Raw genomic sequence first — 19,202 nt, forward strand, 5'->3', positions numbered from 1 at the left:
GGTTGTGTATAACATGATGGACTAAGGATCATCAGGCCACATTACAAAGCTTCCTTCAAAATGAGAAGTTTCACACCAAGTGAAGTGTGCTTCAGAAGCCAACGGTCTCGGGAGGAGATGCCTGGGCTGGCAAACTTTGCTCACAGATGACCTCAAGTGCTCAGGTAACACATCAAAATGAGAGTTATGGGGCTATAGATCTAACACAGTTCTCATAGCTGGGAATTGACTGAGCACTTTCTTTTCTTTTTTTTTTTTGAGATGGCGTCTTGCTCTGTTGCCCAGGCTGCAGTGCAGTGGCACTGTCTCGGCTCACTGCAACCTCCACCTCCCGGGTTCAAGCAATTCTCCTGTCTCCGCCTCCTGAGTAGCTGGAATTACAGGCACCTGCCACCATGCTAATTTTTGTATTTTTAGTAGAGACAGGGTTTCACGATGTTGGCCAGGCTGGTCTCAAATTCCTGACCTCAGGTGATCCACCCACCTCAGACTCCCAAAGTGCTGGGATTACAGGTATGAGCCATCATGCCTGGCCAACTGAGCACTTACATTAGGAAAAGCTGGTCTCAGCCACAAGTTCATTTGGGTCTGGCCCATGTTGCCAGAGGGTGGAAGCTTCAGCCCTTCCCATGAAAATGAGGCAAAAACCTCTGCAGTATTTCCCAGCAAAACAAGTTTCCTTCCTTGTAGTGTGAAGGACACACCACTTCCCTGTGTTTCATCAGCTAAAGTGAGCTTGTGTCCAAGAAGTCCCCACCCCTCTCTCCTCTGAGTACCTGAGATCCTGGGAAATGAGTTCTATTTTAAGCCTCTGGGTTTTCCTTGTCATTAGGAGCACAGAGCTGCTTGCAAATAGGTAGCCACGGGGGAGCTAAAAAAAAAAAGGGAAGATGAAATGAGACCCACGTAGCCCCAAGTTTTCCACCTAAAGACTCTGGAATCCTTCATCGCCCTTGGAGACATTAACTGTCTTTGGGTAGGGGCTTCTCTCAGCGACGGAATGGTTAACCGATCTGAGCTCCTTCCCTGTAAGTAGTTTGATATAAAACATGTCAAGAGTGTTTTAACACTTCTGTATTTTTTCAGCCAGCCGCAGTGGCTCAAGCCTGTAATCCCAGCATATAGGGAGGCCAAGGTGGGCAGATCACTTTAGGTCAGGAGTTCGAGACCAGCCTGGCCAATATGGTGAAACCCTGTGCCTACTAAAAATACCAAAATAGCCAGGTGTGGTGGCAGGTGCCTGTAGTCCCAGCTACTCGGGAGGCTGAGGCAGGAGAACCACTTGAAACCAGGAGGCGGAGGTTGCAGTGAGCAGAGATCGCACCACTGCACTCCAGCCTGGGTGACCAGAGCGAATCTCTGTCTCAAAAAAAAAAAAAAAAAAAAAAAAACTATATTTTTTGTTGTTTGCTCCTTTCTTTTTTGATTTTGCTGCAGCAAAATGGATATTCAGCACCATCTACCTCTCAACAGCTATAAAGGGAAGTAGTTGAGAAAAGACCACTTTCCAATTTTCCTATGTCCCTTGGGAAGAAAGGACATGACACTTGGGTTCAGATTTTTTAAGGCCCAAGTGTTGACTAGTCTTCCCTCCTCTAGCCAAAGCCCATAGGTAGTAAACAAATTCAGTCAACTGGTTTCTTACAAGCCTTCCTTAAGCGTTTCATGAAGGATGCTTTTTGGATTAACGGCTAATATTGACTTCAGTTCCCAAAGGAAATTGAACATTTCCATGCACTTCCCAAAGGGTAAATGAAGAAACCCATGTTGAAAAAGTTAAATCAGGATTTCTGAGAAATAACCATAATTTGTGTGGGAGGGTGTCGTTGGCCTTCACTCTCATGCTCCTTGAGAGGACAATGTCAGTGCCATAGCTGAAGGGTAAATGGTGTGTGAATGAGGTGCCCTCAGCAGCAACTTTAGACAAGGCTGGCAGTGAAAGACAAGCAAAAATGAAACCAAAGTAAAATACTGCCAATGCTTCTATTGCCATTTGTATCATGTTACCCTTCATGATTTGTAATTTTACATTTAAAGTTATTATCTTTTGGCAGGCACCTTGACTTTAAGTGTCTGTTACACCAAGGGTTATGGCAAACTGTGTCTGCAGCCCACAGTAAAATCCAGTTTAAGGCTCTCCACACTGGAGTGCAGCTATCCAGGTAGGTAGTGCCACCAGCCTAAGGTCACACCTTCTTCCTTGGCGTGAGGTTGCCCCAGGTTGGCACTTATCATGGTCACTGCTTTGGTGACTGTCATTCTGCCCAGGGCTTTAAGCGACCACCTTCCACAGACTCCCCCATTTCATACTACAGAGAAAGCATCTCGTGTCTTGCCTTCCCTCCCTCAGTGTACTAGGACTGCCTGGTGAGTGGCACTAAAGGATTGTCCCTTGGTTCCTGATATCTAGGAACCTACATATGCTTAAAAACAGCAAGATACCTCCCCAGATTGAATCTCTGCAGGCTGAAAAGTTGGATGGATTCCAACCAGACCACCACCTCCCTAATCCCACACACGTTTAAGGGACTAGAGACTGAGGAATGTTCAGGGATTATCACAGAACATTCTGGTCCTTTTGTTGGAGTCTGAAAGCTCTTTAGAGCAATTGAGTACACAGAAATTCAGCCAGAATGGGAGCACAAGCAGAAGCAGACCAAGCTATTTCTCCCCTGAACACACACTCTGCACACTGACAGGTAAAAATATAGCTAAAAGAAATGGCTATTACATAAGTTCCTAGCCAGTGTCCAGCACACAGTAAGTCTATCAGTTAGCTCTTCCTGTTTAACAAATCTTCCCTAAACTTAGTGGCTCAAAACAACCATCCTTTAGCTTACGATTCTGCAGTCCGGCATATTTCTGCCAGCTTGCCCATGCTCAGAGGCCAGCTGCCTGGTGGGCTGGGGCCTGGCTGGACTAGGACAGCCTCAGCTGGGGCAGCTTCTCTGTGTTTCTCATTCTCCAGCAGGCTAGCTCGGGCTTGTTCACACAAGTTTCCAGAGAGAGAAGTAGGCAAGAGCTTCAGAACCGTACAAACAAGGTCCGCTGCATTCTACTGGCCACAGTGAGTCCCTAGGGCAGCCCCAATCAAAGGAGCAGAGAGGTAGTCTGTTCCTCTTGATGGAAGAGGGGCACAGAGTCATTTAGCTTAGGGGTAAACATATAGACGCAGTGAAGGATTGTGGCCATTTTTACAATCTACCACTGTAGCTACCAATAAGTTCTGTGTTTGCAGTTTTTCAGCCACTTCCAAAAGGAATTATATTGATGTGTTAGTTGACAAGCCTAGGATGCAAAGATAGATGGGAAAAGAAGACCATCAGCAGGTAAAGAAGATTGCCAAACACCAACACCTTTGTTAATGAAGGCACTTGCTCCCCCAACAGCCAACCCCTCAAAGGGTCCCTCCCTGACCCAGCCCTCCTCCTCCCTCCCCTTAATGTGAGATCCTCACTGGGCCTCAGCCCAGGGCTTGCGTCCTGCCCTCAGGACATGAGCATCTGGTTGAGACTGTCTCCATCTTCTGGCGTAGCAGCTTTGGTCCCTTATGAGCTACTCGACTCCTTGATGGAGTCATTTCAGAGTCTCTGGGAAAAATTGAAGCTCTCTTCCAAGAGTTGGGGGTGGGCTCCCCTGGTCTGGAATGTTCCTTTCCCTCTTATTTGGAAGTTAGAAAGTGGCTAGTAACATGGCTGGCGCCTGTGGGATCATCCTCTTCCTCAAGGTGGCTGGATATGTGGAGACAAGCACGAAGAAGTCCAGGCTCTGTCACGACGTTGCTGACTGGCTTCTGCCACATTTTCAGGTGAGGCAAATCTGTGTAGTGATTTCCTGTCAAGAATAGGAATGGCATCCCCTCCTCCCTCTGATTGCACTACAAATGCCATCACACACGCAATGCACTCATGAGAACTCCATTGTTCTATTTCTTCAGCAGAGCAGACACCGTTGGCTTCTCATCTTCATTCACACAACCCTCTTTTCCACAGGCATCTTCTAGCTAGAGGTGAGCGTGTGACACCACACGGACTGTGAGAAATAGGCAAGTTCAGCCTAGTGATGCTTCTGGCAAAGCTTGTTTTCCTGATTTTTAAAAAAGGAGTGGGGGGACTGGCATGCCTTTTGTCCTTCCTCCCTCCTCCTGCCTGGAACATGGATGTGAGACCAGGAAGTACAGCAGCCATCTTGTGACCATGAGGACTAAAGTCCTGTGCTGAGGATGGTAGAGTAAAATGAAAGAAGCAGCCTGGATGCCTGATGAGCAGCTGCGCCAGTCCCAGGGTCATGCAAATCAGTGTCAATCATTATGGTTCTGGTTTTCTCCTATTTGTAGCCAAATAAATTCCTTACTGATACAGGAAGGGTCTTTGTTGGTTCCAAAAAAAAGTGGATTCACAGAAATATAACTGAAAGAACCATGAATTTCTAAAGAAGTCCTAGAAATAGATCAGTCAGAGGAGTTGTCCATTTCAGGCAGGAGTTTCTACTGTAAGTCACTTGGATGGAAAATAAATCAGTGTTAAGGAGGTGAGAATGCCATCACTTGAATCATATTACTATATCTTATTAAATCTCAGATGCCATCAGTTGTAAGGTATAGCATTATTTTACATATCACTATGAGAGAAGAAAATGCTCTCAAGACATATCACTGATTGTAAGATGCATCCACCTTGATTTCAGAGATTTTAAAATGTGAAAAAAGGGAGGGACATCTTAGGGTCAGTGAAATATGGCACATATTTATTTGCTTCCTTGATTCCTGCCTGCTGTCCCCATTAGACCAGAGACACTGTCTGCCGTGCTCTCTGCCAAGTCCTCCGTACCTAGAATTGGGCCTGGCATAGAGTGGGCTCCATAAATATTGGTTAATTAATAAGTTAACTAATAAGTTCTAGTCCTTGCTTTTCCAATAACTTCCCATACTACCCTGGCTGGAGAAAGCATTTCCCTTTCTCTGTATCTCATTTCTCCATAATCTAGTTCAACTGACCCTCACCAGAACAGAAGAAACAAAAAGCCCCAAATACATGCAAAGCGGACCTACACTCTGCATCACCATGGTGACGCCTCCCAGGGTCCCAGAGGGCAGGGAGGCCTCATCTTCCACCATCCCTAGAAATCTCTCTTTCCCCAGAGCCCAACTCCTTCTAAAGCTCTGTGGTTAACCCTTTCCAGGCAAGCCTTTTCTAACACTCTGTTTGGGTTACTAAATGTGCTCCCTACAAATGGACTAGGGCCAAGGAATTATGCAAGATCCTTCAAGCAAAGAGATAGTATTTTGTAACTTCCCTGAGTTTCTCCAGGAAGATGAAATGCACAACATATTTTAGAATAATATCAACCTACATCTGTCAGAGAGGTAGTCTTGTCTAACCAAAGCCCTTGAGCTGGTGAGGGGCGGGGTTCCTGGTGCCCCTTCTGCTGCACTAGCATTGTATTCAGAAGTAATAAAGATGATGGCTTTCATGTAATGAGTGACGAACCCTTTGCATATATTCCTTCATTGAGTCTTCAACAGAAACTTATGGGGTAGGAAGTATCTTTATCCCCATTTTACAAGTGGGGAAACTGAGGCACATAGCTGTTAAGTAGGTGGCAGAGCCTGACCTCGAAGTCAGGTGGGGTAGCATCAGAGTTTATGCTCTTAACCACTATGCTCTATTGCCTTATAACTGCCTTACACTGGGCACCTAGTTCATGCCAGGCTCTGTGCTTGGCATTGAGGCACAGACAAAAATAAAGCCTCATTTCTACTCTGGAAGAGTTCATGCTCTAATGGAAAACATAGACCTGCTGGCAGAGATGGTCATGAAGTGTCACAGGAACACAAAAGAAAGAAAAAAAAAGGTCCCTGCCTGTAGGCAATCAAGGAAGTGTTCACAGAGGAGGTGCCTTTGAGTGGGCCATTGAAGGGAAAGTAGGAGTTTGCTAGGTAGACAATGGAGGGCAGGGCATCCCAGAGAGCAGAAGCTTCTTGGAGGCTCTATCTGGGGAGGAGGAAGACACAGAGGAGCTGACAGAAAGCAGGACTGGAAATTAGGGAAGGGGCCTCATGAAGAGGGAGTTTGCCTGCTTTGGTCAGGGAATCTGAGAAGGGTTTAAACAGTGGAGGAATATGCTTGCCTTGCATTTTTGAAAGAGTTCTCAGGTAGTTGCTTAGGGAGTGATTGTGGTGAGGAGAAAGAGAGAACTGTATTTGAGTGGATGGCAAACTTCATGTTTCCCCTCTGTGAGTGACATTGTGAAGTGGAGAAGAAAAGGGTAGACAGACATGGAGATTAGCATGCTTTTTTTTGTTTGTTTTTGTTTGGGTTTTTTTTTTTTTTTTTAAGACAGGGTCTCACTCTGTTACCCAAGCTGGAGTGCAGTGGTGGAATCATGGCTCACTGCAGCCTCGACCTCCTGGGCCCAAATGATCCTCCCACCTCAGCCTCCCAAGTAGCTGGGACTACAGGTGTGTGCCACCATACCCGGCTAATTTTTTAATTTTTTTGTAGAGATGAGGTCTCCCTATGTTGCCCAGGCTGGTCTTGCATTCCTGAGCTCAAGCAATCCTCCTGCCTCGGCCTCCCAAAGTGCTGAGATTACGGGCATGTAATCTGCCACTGCACCTGGCCAAAACTAGCATGTATTAAAACAAATATTTGGCTTCAAGCATAGGAATGCATGAATATCCACACCTACAGAACTCTCTCCACCTGGATAGGCTTTTTTTTTTTTAACTGCTCTTTGTGGAGTAGGGTTACCCCATAGGCAGTGTGCCCTAGTCCCATGTGTTTGTGTGCATTGACTTGAGGGCTCTGGCAGGGTTTCTACTCCCTCGTCTAAAACACCATGCCTCTGATGCCTGAAATTCCACTTTCGGAAATTATTCCTATAGGGTAAGCGCTAATCTCTCTTTTCCAGAATTTCTCTTATTTTTTCCAAAATGGTTCTTTTACTTATGTTTTAAATTTCCAAAGTGACATAGCCTTCTTATAGAAAAAGAAAGCATTAAAACCTAACTGGAAGTGTCCTTTATTTCCTCCCAACTCTGGCTTAGACTCTGAGCATCCCTCAATACCCATTCTCCATTCTTTGTTTTGGTGGAAGGACCCTGATTATATTCTGGGTGACAATGTGTCTTGCTAAAAAAAAAACCCCTTCATTTCTCAGACTTTCTTACAGCTAAGTGTGCACAACCTATGTGACTAGGTTCTAGCAATGAGATAAGTGCAAGTGTTCTGTGGGATTCCTAATAAGGCTGCTTCATGGGAGATGACAGCAGGGAGTTGGAGGAGCTTTTGTCTTTCTTTCCTCCTTCCAGCCTGCAACTCCATGTGATGTAATGACTGGAGTTTCAGCAGCCATCTTGGATCATGAGGTGACCTTGAGGATAGAAGCTGCATACCCAGATAGTGATCAAGGGGCCACCGTACCAGTCCTGGACTGCTCGCCTCTTATATGAGAAAGAAAAAAATTTATATTTATATATATATCAAAAATATAATATGTAAGTTATATGTATTTATATATTATAGTTAATATAATATTTAAGTTTATATATTATGTATAAGTTTATATATTTTATATATATGTTTATATAATATATATAATATATAAGCTTATATATTCCTGATATATATTATATATTATATATAATATAACTTACATATTACATATAAGTTTATATATTATATAATATAAACTTATATGTAATATATAAACAAATGTTATATTAAGTATAATATATATTTTATATATAAGTATAATATATGTAAATATATTAAGTATAATATATAATATAACTTACATATTATATTTTTTATATATAAATATAAATTTTTATATATATAATATATAAACATACATAATATATAAACTTAAATATTATATTAACTATAATATATAAATATAACTTACATATTATATTTTTTATATGTATATAAATATAAATTTTTTTCTTTCTCATATAAGAGGCGAGCAGTCCAGGACTGGTACGGTGGCCCCTTGATCACTATCTGGGTATGCAGCTTCTATCCTCAAGGTCACCTCATGATCCAAGATGGCTGCTGAAGCTCCAGTCATTACATCACATGGAGTTGCAGGTTATATATATATGAACTTATATATTATATATATAATATACGTTTATATATAATATATAATAAACGTATATTATATATATAATATATAAACATATATAAACATATATTGTATCATATATAAACATATATTGTATCATATATAAACATATATTGTATAATATATAAACATATATATAATATAGAAACATATATAAATAATATAAGTTTATATATTATATATAGTTTCTATATTATATATAATATATAAGTTTATATATTTATATAAGTTTATATATTATATAATACATAAGTTTCTATATTATATTTAATATATAAGTTTATATATTCATAATATATAAGTTTATATATTATATATGTTTATATATTTATATATGGAATATGTTTATGTATTATATATGTTTATATATTATTTATATATAACATGTTTATATATTTTTATATGTTTATATATATTTATATATGTTTATATATTATTTATATGTTTATATATTATATATATGTTTATATTAATATATTTATATTATATATAAAATATATAATATATGTTTATATATTATATATTATATATGTTTATATATTATATATTATATATGTTTATATATTATATATTTATATTATATATAAATATATATGTTTATATATTATATATTTATATTATATATAAATATATATGTTTATATATTATATATTTATATTATATATAAATATATATGTTTATATATTATATATTTATATTATATATAAATATATATGTTTATATATTATATATTTATATTATATATAATATATATGTTTATATATTATATATTTATATTATATATAATATATATGTTTATATATTATATATTTATATTATATATAATATATATGTTTATATATTATATATTTATATTATATATAATATATATGTTTATATATTATATATTTATATTATATATAATATATATGTTTATATATTATATATTTATATTATATATAATATATATGTTTATATATTTATATATTATATATGTTTATATAATATATATAATATATGTTTATGGAACGAAGTGTTGCCCAATTCTAGAATTGCAACAAAGCTGGTTGAGATCTTAAACTAAATTTGTTGTAATTTTGTCTTTTTACAATACTCTTTCTCATGCCACAAGGGATCTAAGGGGGGTTCCGATCTCATGTGTCATCAGTATCATCCTCCAAGCATGTATTAAACATTGGCTACATGCATAGGGCTAGAAATAGAACAATGGCTAACATGAATGGAACACTTACTGTGGGCCAGACATTGTGCTTAGTGATTTACCTACATTAGTCTGTGAGAGGCACTACTGTGTTTCATTGACTCAATAATACCAACAATTGTGAGTTACGCCACTGTGTACTAAGAAAGAAAAAGGAATCTGTCAATTAACTGGAGCATGCAATACCAGTCAGGATATGCTAGAGTGTGCTGTCAAAACACAGAACCCCAATCTCAATGGCTAAAGAAGAAAGGTTTATGCTTCTGTTCTTTCAATGCCCACCCGCTGCAGCTCAGCTCCACCTTCTCTTTACTGTGGGACTGGGCCCACGAAAGAGCCTCGAAACAGTCTCCATCTGGAACTTTGCTGGCTGCTGAGGTGGATGAAAAAGAGCATGAGCTGAACGACAGTTGCCTTTGAAAGCTGCAGCCCAGATGTGATAGATGTTGCTTGCTTCACAGTCCATTGGCCAGGACAAGTCATATGGCTTGGAGGTGGAGTGTGGGCTTCTCTGGCAGGGCACTTGTAGAGGCACTACAGTCGATCTAGGAGTGGGAATACACAATCTCCTACCCCCATATCAACTGTAAGACATAGCCCAATTTCAGAGAGATTAAGATGCAAAAAGCTGCACATCCTAGAATTGATGAAATACACAATATCATCCCCAGTACACAGGTGAGGAATGGAGGCTTAGGTGGGTCATAAAATGTGCTTGAGATCTTAGAGCGGCAGAGCTGGGGCTTCAACCCATGTGTCACTAACTCCACTTTAAACCACCCAACTTCCCAGGTGTGGCCTAAATGAGTCCTTACCAAAATAGTAGGATCTGTCAGGTCCTGGGGAATTACTCTCTATTTATTTGTAATTTTTTTTTTTTTTGGAGATGGAGACCTGCTCTGTCACCCAGGCTAGAATGCAGTGGCATGATCTCAGCTCACTGCAACCTCTGCTCCTCACGTTCAAGCAATTCTCCTGCCTCAGCCTCCCAAGTAGCTGGGATTAAAGGTGCCCGCCACCATGCCCAGCTAATCTTTTTGTACTTTTATTAGAGATGGGGTTTCTCCATGTTGGCCAGGCTGGTCTTGAACTCCTGACCTCAGGTGATCCGCCTGCCTCAGCCTCCCAAAGTGCTGGGATTACAGGCACGAGCCACAGCACCTGGCCAGTAATTTTTTTTTAAACCTCTTTTATTCAAAGATGCATTGAGTCAGCACTGTGTTAGGTACAACACTAAAGGCTAAGACTCTAGTTCTCCTAAATAAAATGCCCCAGGTCAGCCAGGGGCCAGAAGGAAAGATCCACAGAGGTCAGTCATTAGCTGTGGAGCAAAAGGAGTGTGCTCAGAGGGTAAGATACACATGACCTCTTCCCATACTGGGCTGGCCCTGGTCATAAATTGTCCCGTAAAGAGATGACTATTTAGTCAGAGGCCTGGTGGGTGCAGTTTGAGTGCTAAGAAGCAAGTGAGCTGGCCGTTGGAATGTGAGTGTGGGTGGGTGGGAGGGGGAAGTGGCCACTGGCTTCCACTGAGTCACAGAGGGCTGGGTGGGGAGGCAGCTGGGCTCCACCTTGGTGCAGCAGGAAGGAGAAGGGCAGGAAGAGAAGGGGTGGGGCAGGGAGGGGAGGAGGGCGGGCCCAGGGCGCAGCAGATCCAGGCTGTGAGCAGGCCTTTGGTATAAACACCGCCCATGGAAAAGCACCCAGGATCCAGTTGGCCACCCAGAAGGCCCCTTCTTGAGTGTAAATCCGGGTTGCTGTGAGAACATCCAGAACCCCTGGTTTTGTCAGGTGTGAAATTCAGAAGCTGCTGGCTGGAGTGTCAAATACAGTCCCAAGAAGTAGAGATTTGGGGTCCTTTAGTTGCCACTCCTCCCTCTCTCTTTCTCAACTGTACACATATCCTGGAAGTTTTTAATTGATAACTATGGTTTCAACTATGAGCAAATCTTTTTTTTTCCCCCAAGTTACTTTTGTTGTACCATATTATCAAATCTTGACAACTCCTGAATTTATAGCTCTAGCCAAGACTATTCTTCTATGCTTTGACCTGTATTTGCTGTAAAGACATCAGTGTGATTGTTAAGATCCACAGTTTTGGAGTCAGACATATCTAGGTTTGAGTCCTGGCTCAGCCACTTATTAGCTTTGTGCCTTTGGTCAGGTGTCTTAAGTTTTCTGTGCTTCAGTTTCTTCACTTATAAACTGGAGATCATCATGTGCTTACCTTATGGAGCTGCTGAGAAGATTACATGAGATTATGTACAGTGTGTAGGCAGTGCCTGGCTCATAGTAACAATTAATGCAGGTATGTTTATGGCATTCAGTTGCCTATTACTCATCTTTTTTTTTAAAGCTTGTATTTCCTAAACAGCCAGACACTAAACAATTTATATCATTTGAATCTAAAAAACAAAAAAGTTTTAAAAGCCATGAAGTAGGTGTCGTATTCTCTCTTTATAGGTGATGAAACTGAAGCTGACAAAGCATCTGTGTAAGGTCTCACATCCTGGTGGTGGCCAAGCCTAGCTTTGGACAGACTGATGCCAAAGTCCTCCTCAGCCACAACAATGACCCCATCTCAAACCATATTCAAACCAAAATTCATGTTCCATACCTGTTTGTCTGCTTAAAATCTCATTTTGCTGGAAGGATGTTAGCAAAAACCAACCTTGCAGGGGAGAGAAGGGTGTAGACAGGAAAGGTGGTGCTAGACTCTGCTTTCTCTATAGCCCTACCCCATTCAACCCATCACCAAGGCCAGTTGAGGTCCTTCCCAAATATTCCCCACCCCACAGACATCCTCTTCCCTCCATCCGCTTGCCCTCTGTTAGTCCCTCCAGATGTTTCTGTTGGGTTATTGTCACAGCCTCCTAACTGGTCTTTCTGCTGGAGACAGTACCTAGTAGGATATCAAGAAATAATCAATCCCTTTGTTCTGCTAATCTAATCCTCCCTTTGTTCTGCTGCTAACATGTAACTTACATGTTCATTTCATTCTCCTAAAGGCCTTCAAGCAGGGGTGTCCAATTTTTGGCTTCCCTGGGCCACACTGGAAGAAAAATTGTCTTGGGCCACACATAAAATACACTAACACGAACGATAGTTGATGAGAAAAAAAAATGCAAAAAAAAAAAAAATCTCATAATGTTTTATGTTGGGCTGCATTCAAAGCATCCTGGGCCACAGGCGGCCCGTGGGCGGTAGGTTGGACAAGCTGGCTTTAAAGGCTCCTCATTTCCCATAGGACACAACATTAAGGGGAGTTAAGCAAAAGAGAAGTCCAGTGCGAAAGGTTTTGGGGTCCCTTGAAGGAAATGGAATTCCCAAGGTTTGATCCTCTGCATCTGTGGCCTAAGGTTTAGGCAGGACTCATCCTCCAACAGGAGATGTTGGATTTAAGAACCCAGTAGACAGCTGCTTCCCAGCCCTCAGCCGCTTGTCTCCACTTCCCCAGTAGGGGTCAGTAGCGAGCAAAAGGTGTTGCCATAAGATGGGGCTAGTGACCTCGCTTCTGAACTGGGTATTCTCCAGTTCCCTGGGCAGATGTCCGAAGAAAACACTCTGGCCACACAATTGGTCTTTCATTAGCATCTTTTCTGGCAGTCTCAGGGAAAATTTAGGACTGAAATGACTGGAAAAGGAATTCTTTTTCCTCTCTTTTTTTGGCGCCTCCTGCTCCTCCTTCTGGGGCCAGAAGACTTCTGAGCTGGGTGGAGAGGGATTGGAACCAAAGTTCTGCGGGGAGGGCCCACTGTCGCCGGGGCTGTCCACCGCCGCCTCAGGCCTTCCAGAGAATTGTCATGGTAGTCACTCCTTTGGCCTCTACCCTGGAGAGCCCCACCCCCAGGGTGACTCACCCTTTTCCGGGCCAGGCTAAGCAACTCAGTGGGAGGCCCAGTGGGGAACCCCATTGGACTCTGTTGGGTGTGCCCCTTACATGGCACGTGCCCTGGAAATTCCTGGGTGGTGCATGGCTCACTCAGTGTGTAGCCCGAGCTGGACTGACAGCTTCTCTTAGCCTTGTTTGAATGTTTCCCGGTCCACACACCAGGCTTAGAGTCACAGACACATGGAACCCTGGAGCAGGAAGAGAGGGCACAAAGAGTTCATCGCTTCTGCAGCCATGTGCTTCCTGGAAAACAGCACAACAAGGGGAAAGGGATTTTCTCAGTCAGTTAATCACAGCAGCGGGGTTGCTCTGGAACCTTAAACTGTTACGGGGCTGGGGGACGGTAAGAATGCAAAACAAGGCCAGGTGCGGTAAATCTCAGCACTTTGGGAGGCCGAGGTGGGCGGATCATCTGAGGTCAGGAGTTCCAGACCAGCCTGGCCAACATGGTGAAACCCCACCTGCACTAAAAATACAAAAATTAGCCGGGCATGGTGGTGGTCACATGTAGTCCCAGCTACTCGGGAGGCTGAGGCAGGGAGAATTGCTTGAACCTGGGAGGTGGAGGTTGCAGTGAGCCGAGATCGTGCCACTGCATTCCAGCCTGGGTGACAGAGTGAGACTCCATCAAAAAAAAGAATGCCAAACAAACAAAGGAAAATCCTAAAGATATTCTCTCATTTGCTATTTACCTCAGGACAGTGGCTGACCTGGTGGGGCCTGACCCAGTCAGACCTGTGGGTTTACACCCACTTGGTACAAATCCTTGGGCTAGTTTAAGATTTACAAACATGTTTCTTATTCCCTTGAATTCTAGAGCTTTAAAGCTAGAGAAACGTCAGAGAGCACCCAAGTCCCTCACTCAAATGAAGAGACCTAGAGGCTGGGTGATTTGACCTAGGCACACTGTTCCTATTGTTGGTTAATCATGAGTCACACCTGGAACCCAAATCCCCAACACCTTACACCGATTGTCAAATGCGCATCCTCTCCTAACCTTAGGCCAGGTAGAGGTCTGGTGGAGAGGCAGTGTGGCTTATGACCAAAGGAGCTGGTACTGGGGAAACATTAATCAAATGAATAGTGTATCCCTTGGGTTAAAAACCTTACGTAGAAAAAATTTATTGTTTCAGTGGGAAACTACAAATCATTTATAGCGCACCCCTCAGGGTTATGATATTCTAGCCCCGTTCACTGCAGTCTCTACCTCTCAGGCTCAGTGATGCCCCCACCTCAGCCTCCTGAGTAGCTAGGACTATAGGTGCACACCACTATGCCTAGCTAATTTTTGTATTTTTTGTAGAGATAGGGTCTCTACAAAAGACCCTATCTCTACAAAAAAAAATTTTGTAGTATAGGGTCTCCCTGTCTTGCCCAGGCTGGTTTTTGAACTCCTGTGCTCAAGTGATCCTCCTGCAGGAGCCTCCCAAAGTGCTGGGATTACAGGCATGAGCCACCACACCCGGCCCATTGTCTTTTATTATATTTTTGTTTTTTTATTTAAAAGACAGGGTCTTGCTATGTTGCCCAGGCTGGTCTTGAACTCCTGGCCTCAAGTGATCTTCCCAACTTGGCCTCCCAAAGCGCTGGGATTGTATGTGTGAGCCACATGCCAGGCCCCTTGTTCATTGTCTTTAAGCTATTTTGCACATCCATAAATTGTAGGTAATCCATACATACATAAATTCTGTTCTGTCTGGTAGAGATTTGACTTTTTCTCACTCCCACTCACTTGGCAGGAAAAAAAACCCACTTTGTCTTCATTTGCAATTCATCTCAACATTTCTTTACTCCATATAAATTTGTGTTGTTTTTTTCCTTTGAACCAATTATAACACCTATCTGGTTTCTTCGTATTATTTGAGCAACATAAATTCCTTAACATGTGTTCTTTTAAAAATATATTTATGGAAGTCATAATTTTACCTTTTAACAATGTCACACCTGTCTACTAAGCCCAGCCATCCCTCTGTGTGGTGCAGTGAATAGGTGCTAGATGGATTTGTTTCCATATCCACATGAGCTGCTCTTGGCTGAGTTTTTCTGGGGAGACAGTGTGTGTAAAGATGGCAGATAGGGTTGGTACAGGGTGACCTGGGTCCCCCAGCCCCATGCAATGGACTGGTGTTCCCCTCGACACAGTATCCAAAAACAATGTCAGAGAATAAGTCCTATCCCCTCTGAGAGCAGGAAGCTGGCTTAGAAGCAGATAAATGGCCAGCCCTTAGAAGCCAGGCTTACCTGGGCATAGTATAGCCTAGCTAGATGTCTCTTTGGGTCATCTTTCCCAGGTTTGAAGGGTCATCTTTCCCAGGTTTGAATTTTCTTCTCTTTTTTTTTTTCCTTATGGTAATTAGTCCATTGAAGATAACAGAAGTATTTACCTACTACATTAAAAAAGGGGGAAAAGGGAGAAGGAAGTAGGAATAAATGAGGGGCAAACAGGGAAACAAGGAAGCAGGGAAGCAATGAGGGAGAGAAAACAAAGGGTAAGGTAAAGAGAATTGTCTTAGTCCATTTGTATTGCTGTAAAGGAATATCTGAGGCTAGGTCATTTATAAAGAAAAGAGGTTTATTTGGCTCATGGTTCTGCAGGTTGTACAAGAAGCATGGTGCTGGCATTTGCTTGGCTTCTGCTGATGGCCTCAGGCTGCTACCACTCATGGCCAAAGGCAAAGAGGAGCTGGCATGTGCAGATCTCATGGCAAGAAAGAAAATAAGAGAGAGGGGGAGATGCTAGGTCCTCTTTAACAACCAGCTCATGGGAACTAATAGAACAAGAACTCACTCATTACTGTGAGGACGACAACAAGCCATTCATAAGGAATCCACCTCTGTGACCCAAACACCTCCCATTAGGCCTCCCCTCCAACATAGAGGATCACATTTCAACATGAGGTCTTGGGGAAAAACATCCAAACTATAACAAGAATACACTAGAGTAGTCTTCGCACCATTATTTCCTGAGCTATAGAAAATGATCTAAGGACACAGCATTAAGCAGAGATTGATGAGGCCATGCCCTTGGCACTTCTGATTATGTGACAGAGAAAGCCTCAGTTTGGTGCTGCTCTGTCTTCAACACCTCTCTTAACTTTTCCTTTCCCCCTCTTAACCAAGGATGAGGAGGCCTGGGGCTCAGAGCCTGTGGTCAGCAACAGTATCCAGTTAGAATTTAATGCCGCTGCTCTGTTTTGTGTTTAGTTTACTGTTTTATAATTTCCTCCTATTTATAGCAAGATATATTGGTTTTCTATTGATAAAAAGTTTCTTTTTAAAATAATTTTGCTTAGCTTTTTAAAGGAGACCCAAGAGGGAAAAAAATCATTGGATGTAAAAAAATTAATATTAGGATATGCAAAAACCGTGGCAGTGGCACAGCAATGACTAGAATTAAGGACTGAAATCGAGAAGAAAAAGAAAAAAAGGCAAAGAAGAAAGGAGAAAGACAGCAATAATAATGAGAGAAGAGAAACTGCTAGAATCGTGCTGAGGTGGGGGATACTAGAAGGGCAGAGTTGACCATAAAGTGAAAAAGAGGACGTCTGAGAGGGACGAAAGAGGTTCTTGCTTTTGCATTTGGGGTCTGAAGTGGAGAGTGGATGATTTGAGGGTGGTGTTGGTGCTGTGTCAACTGTATATTGGCTGTTTAGGAGACTCTGGGGAGTTCAGAAAACTAGAAGTGGTTTAGGATGGCTGTGACCTCCCAGAAAGGGAAAGGGGACTCTACCATGGGTGGCTCTGCGACAATTTCTACAGCCTCTCTGCCATTAAACAGTGACTTGAGTAGGTATCACTCCGTTTTTTCTTCTTTCTTCGTTGGTATGCATTAGTTGTTTTAAAATATCTAATTGCAAGAACTCATTCTGAGCAGCTCAAATTTTCGTGCCGAGGCATGAATTAGTGTCCAGTAACTCAGAGCCTGTCTGCTTCTCTACTTAATTTAGATATATGCTGGTTGGCACAAGGCTTATGGTGCCAAAAAAATCTTTCATTTCTGAAGCTTTCTAGCCAGTTCCATGAAAAATACCACCATAAATACTCATTCCAACAGCTCCCCAGACCATAGTCACAAAGCTTTTACACTGCATTTACCCGGAGCTTCCCGGCCAAGATCATCTCAGTGGTACTTCTCCAGGGTCATTGGAAATGTTTGTGTCCTCCCACCACCTACCTGCCTTGCTGTGTACCACCTTCCTTTCACCCCTGGGTGAATAGTCCACGTGTCCAGATGCCAGGTTGAAGCTGTGGGCCTGATTTCCTGCAGTCAAATTCCTGCAGTGGTAAACCTTTGGCTCCCCAGCTTACCACACAGTGATTCCCTGGCCAGGAGAGGTATTGGAGGCTGAATCCTCCAACTTTTGGTGTGGTCTGCAGGGTAGATTTTCTCAGTTGAATTGTGTAGGGGTAGTAGGGAGAGAGGTCTTGGAAGGACATAGGGTTCTTTCCCCCACCCTACAAATTGCCCTATAATCTCCAGAGTTATTCAGTCCACAGAAGCAAGCCAGTCTTGTTTTCAGAGGCCAGGCATAGACCAGTCACTAGCCAGCCACTACAAGATATATTGTGAGGCTCCTACTGTTTCTCAACCCTGGCTATGTGCTATTAATATAACTGGGGATCTTTAGAAATCATGATGCCTGAGGTCCGTCCCAGACCATTTAAATCCTGTCTCTGAAAGTAAGCCTGACCATTGGTACTTTTAAATTGAGATATAACTTAGATGCAGCAGAATATACAAATCTTAAGTATATAGCCTGATAAGTTTTTGCATATGTATCTGTCTAGGTAATTACCACCTAGATCAAGATGTGGATCACTTCCAGTCTCTCTAAGGGCTCCTTTCTGGCCTTCTGCAGTATGTGTGTGTATATGTGCGTGTGTGTGTGTATATATATATACACGTATATATATACGTGTATATAAACGTGTATATACACGTATATATAGTATATATATACATACACATACACGTGTGCATGCAATACATATATATACACACATATACATGTGTACATGCAATACATATATGTATGCATATATTAATATATCTATATAAAATATATGTTACATGTATATAACTATGTTCATATATGAGGGTAGTCATTTTGGGGTGGTGGTGTCGAGGAGGAAAAATGTGTTTTTCTTTTATCTGGCTTAGGTTCTCTGAAACCCTGTAAAGTTGACTAACAGAAGACATATTAAAAAGAGAAAAATAAACAGAAGTTTATTAGCATGTGCATCCTGCTTACACAATGGAGTGCTCAGAGATGAGTAACCCAAAGGGGTGGGGGAACCTGGGTTTATATAGCATCTTAACAAAAGAACAATAAATTTTTAGAGAAGTGACAAGACAAAGGAAAATAACGTTGAATTTCTAGGGCTGCAAATTGTGGGAGGGCAAAGATATGGAGGATCCAATGGAAGATAAGGGCTAGTGAGCAAGGTTTGCTGTGCAGATTCCTCCAGTGCCTTCTCTGGGCTGATGAGCATCTAAAATGGTCTCTGTTGATTAACTTCTGTCTTTTCTGGTAGACAGCAGAAGAGGAAACACCTTCACAAATTATATCCAGCTTTTAGGCAAATAGGGGGAAGGCTTTTCTTGTACCTGCTTCTTCTCGTTTGCCTTCAGCTCAAAATAATCCTTATGCCAAAGTGGCATATTTTGGGGTGGCACATTCTGATCCCCTTCAAAAGTATCAGGGCCCACTAGATCAAAAGCAGGACAGCCGACACCTCTTCTTTAGACTTTCCCAGTCTTCCTAACTGCAGGAAACCTGTATCAAGCACTCTGGGTCCATCTCTTGGGTCCCCTGACTAGGCTTGATTGGGAGGGAAATGCCCAGGACTCCAGGACAACTCTCACCCTAGTATTTACACTGTTAGCATTTAGAATGAATCGCTGGAAGGTGACTGAGTGATGGGTTCAGAAAGGTAGAACTCTTTTTTAAAAAAAAAAGTAAATTTAACAAGTCCTGC

General features: G+C 42.1%; 1 long non-coding RNA gene across 1 annotated transcript; it reads right to left on the minus strand.

The window, feature by feature from the left end:
- Positions 1-241: 241 nt before the first annotated feature.
- On the minus strand, positions 242-7,603 carry LOC134732479 (uncharacterized). Its single transcript, XR_010115699.1, has 2 exons — positions 2,841-7,603; positions 242-871 (listed from the first exon to the last, which is right to left on the minus strand). It is a non-coding gene; the product is annotated as an uncharacterized lncRNA (long non-coding RNA).
- Positions 7,604-19,202: the final 11,599 nt, after the last annotated feature.

Source organism: Symphalangus syndactylus, chromosome 14 (assembly GCF_028878055.3).
Source record: "Symphalangus syndactylus isolate Jambi chromosome 14, NHGRI_mSymSyn1-v2.1_pri, whole genome shotgun sequence".
Taxonomy (NCBI): Eukaryota; Metazoa; Chordata; class Mammalia; order Primates; family Hylobatidae; genus Symphalangus; species Symphalangus syndactylus.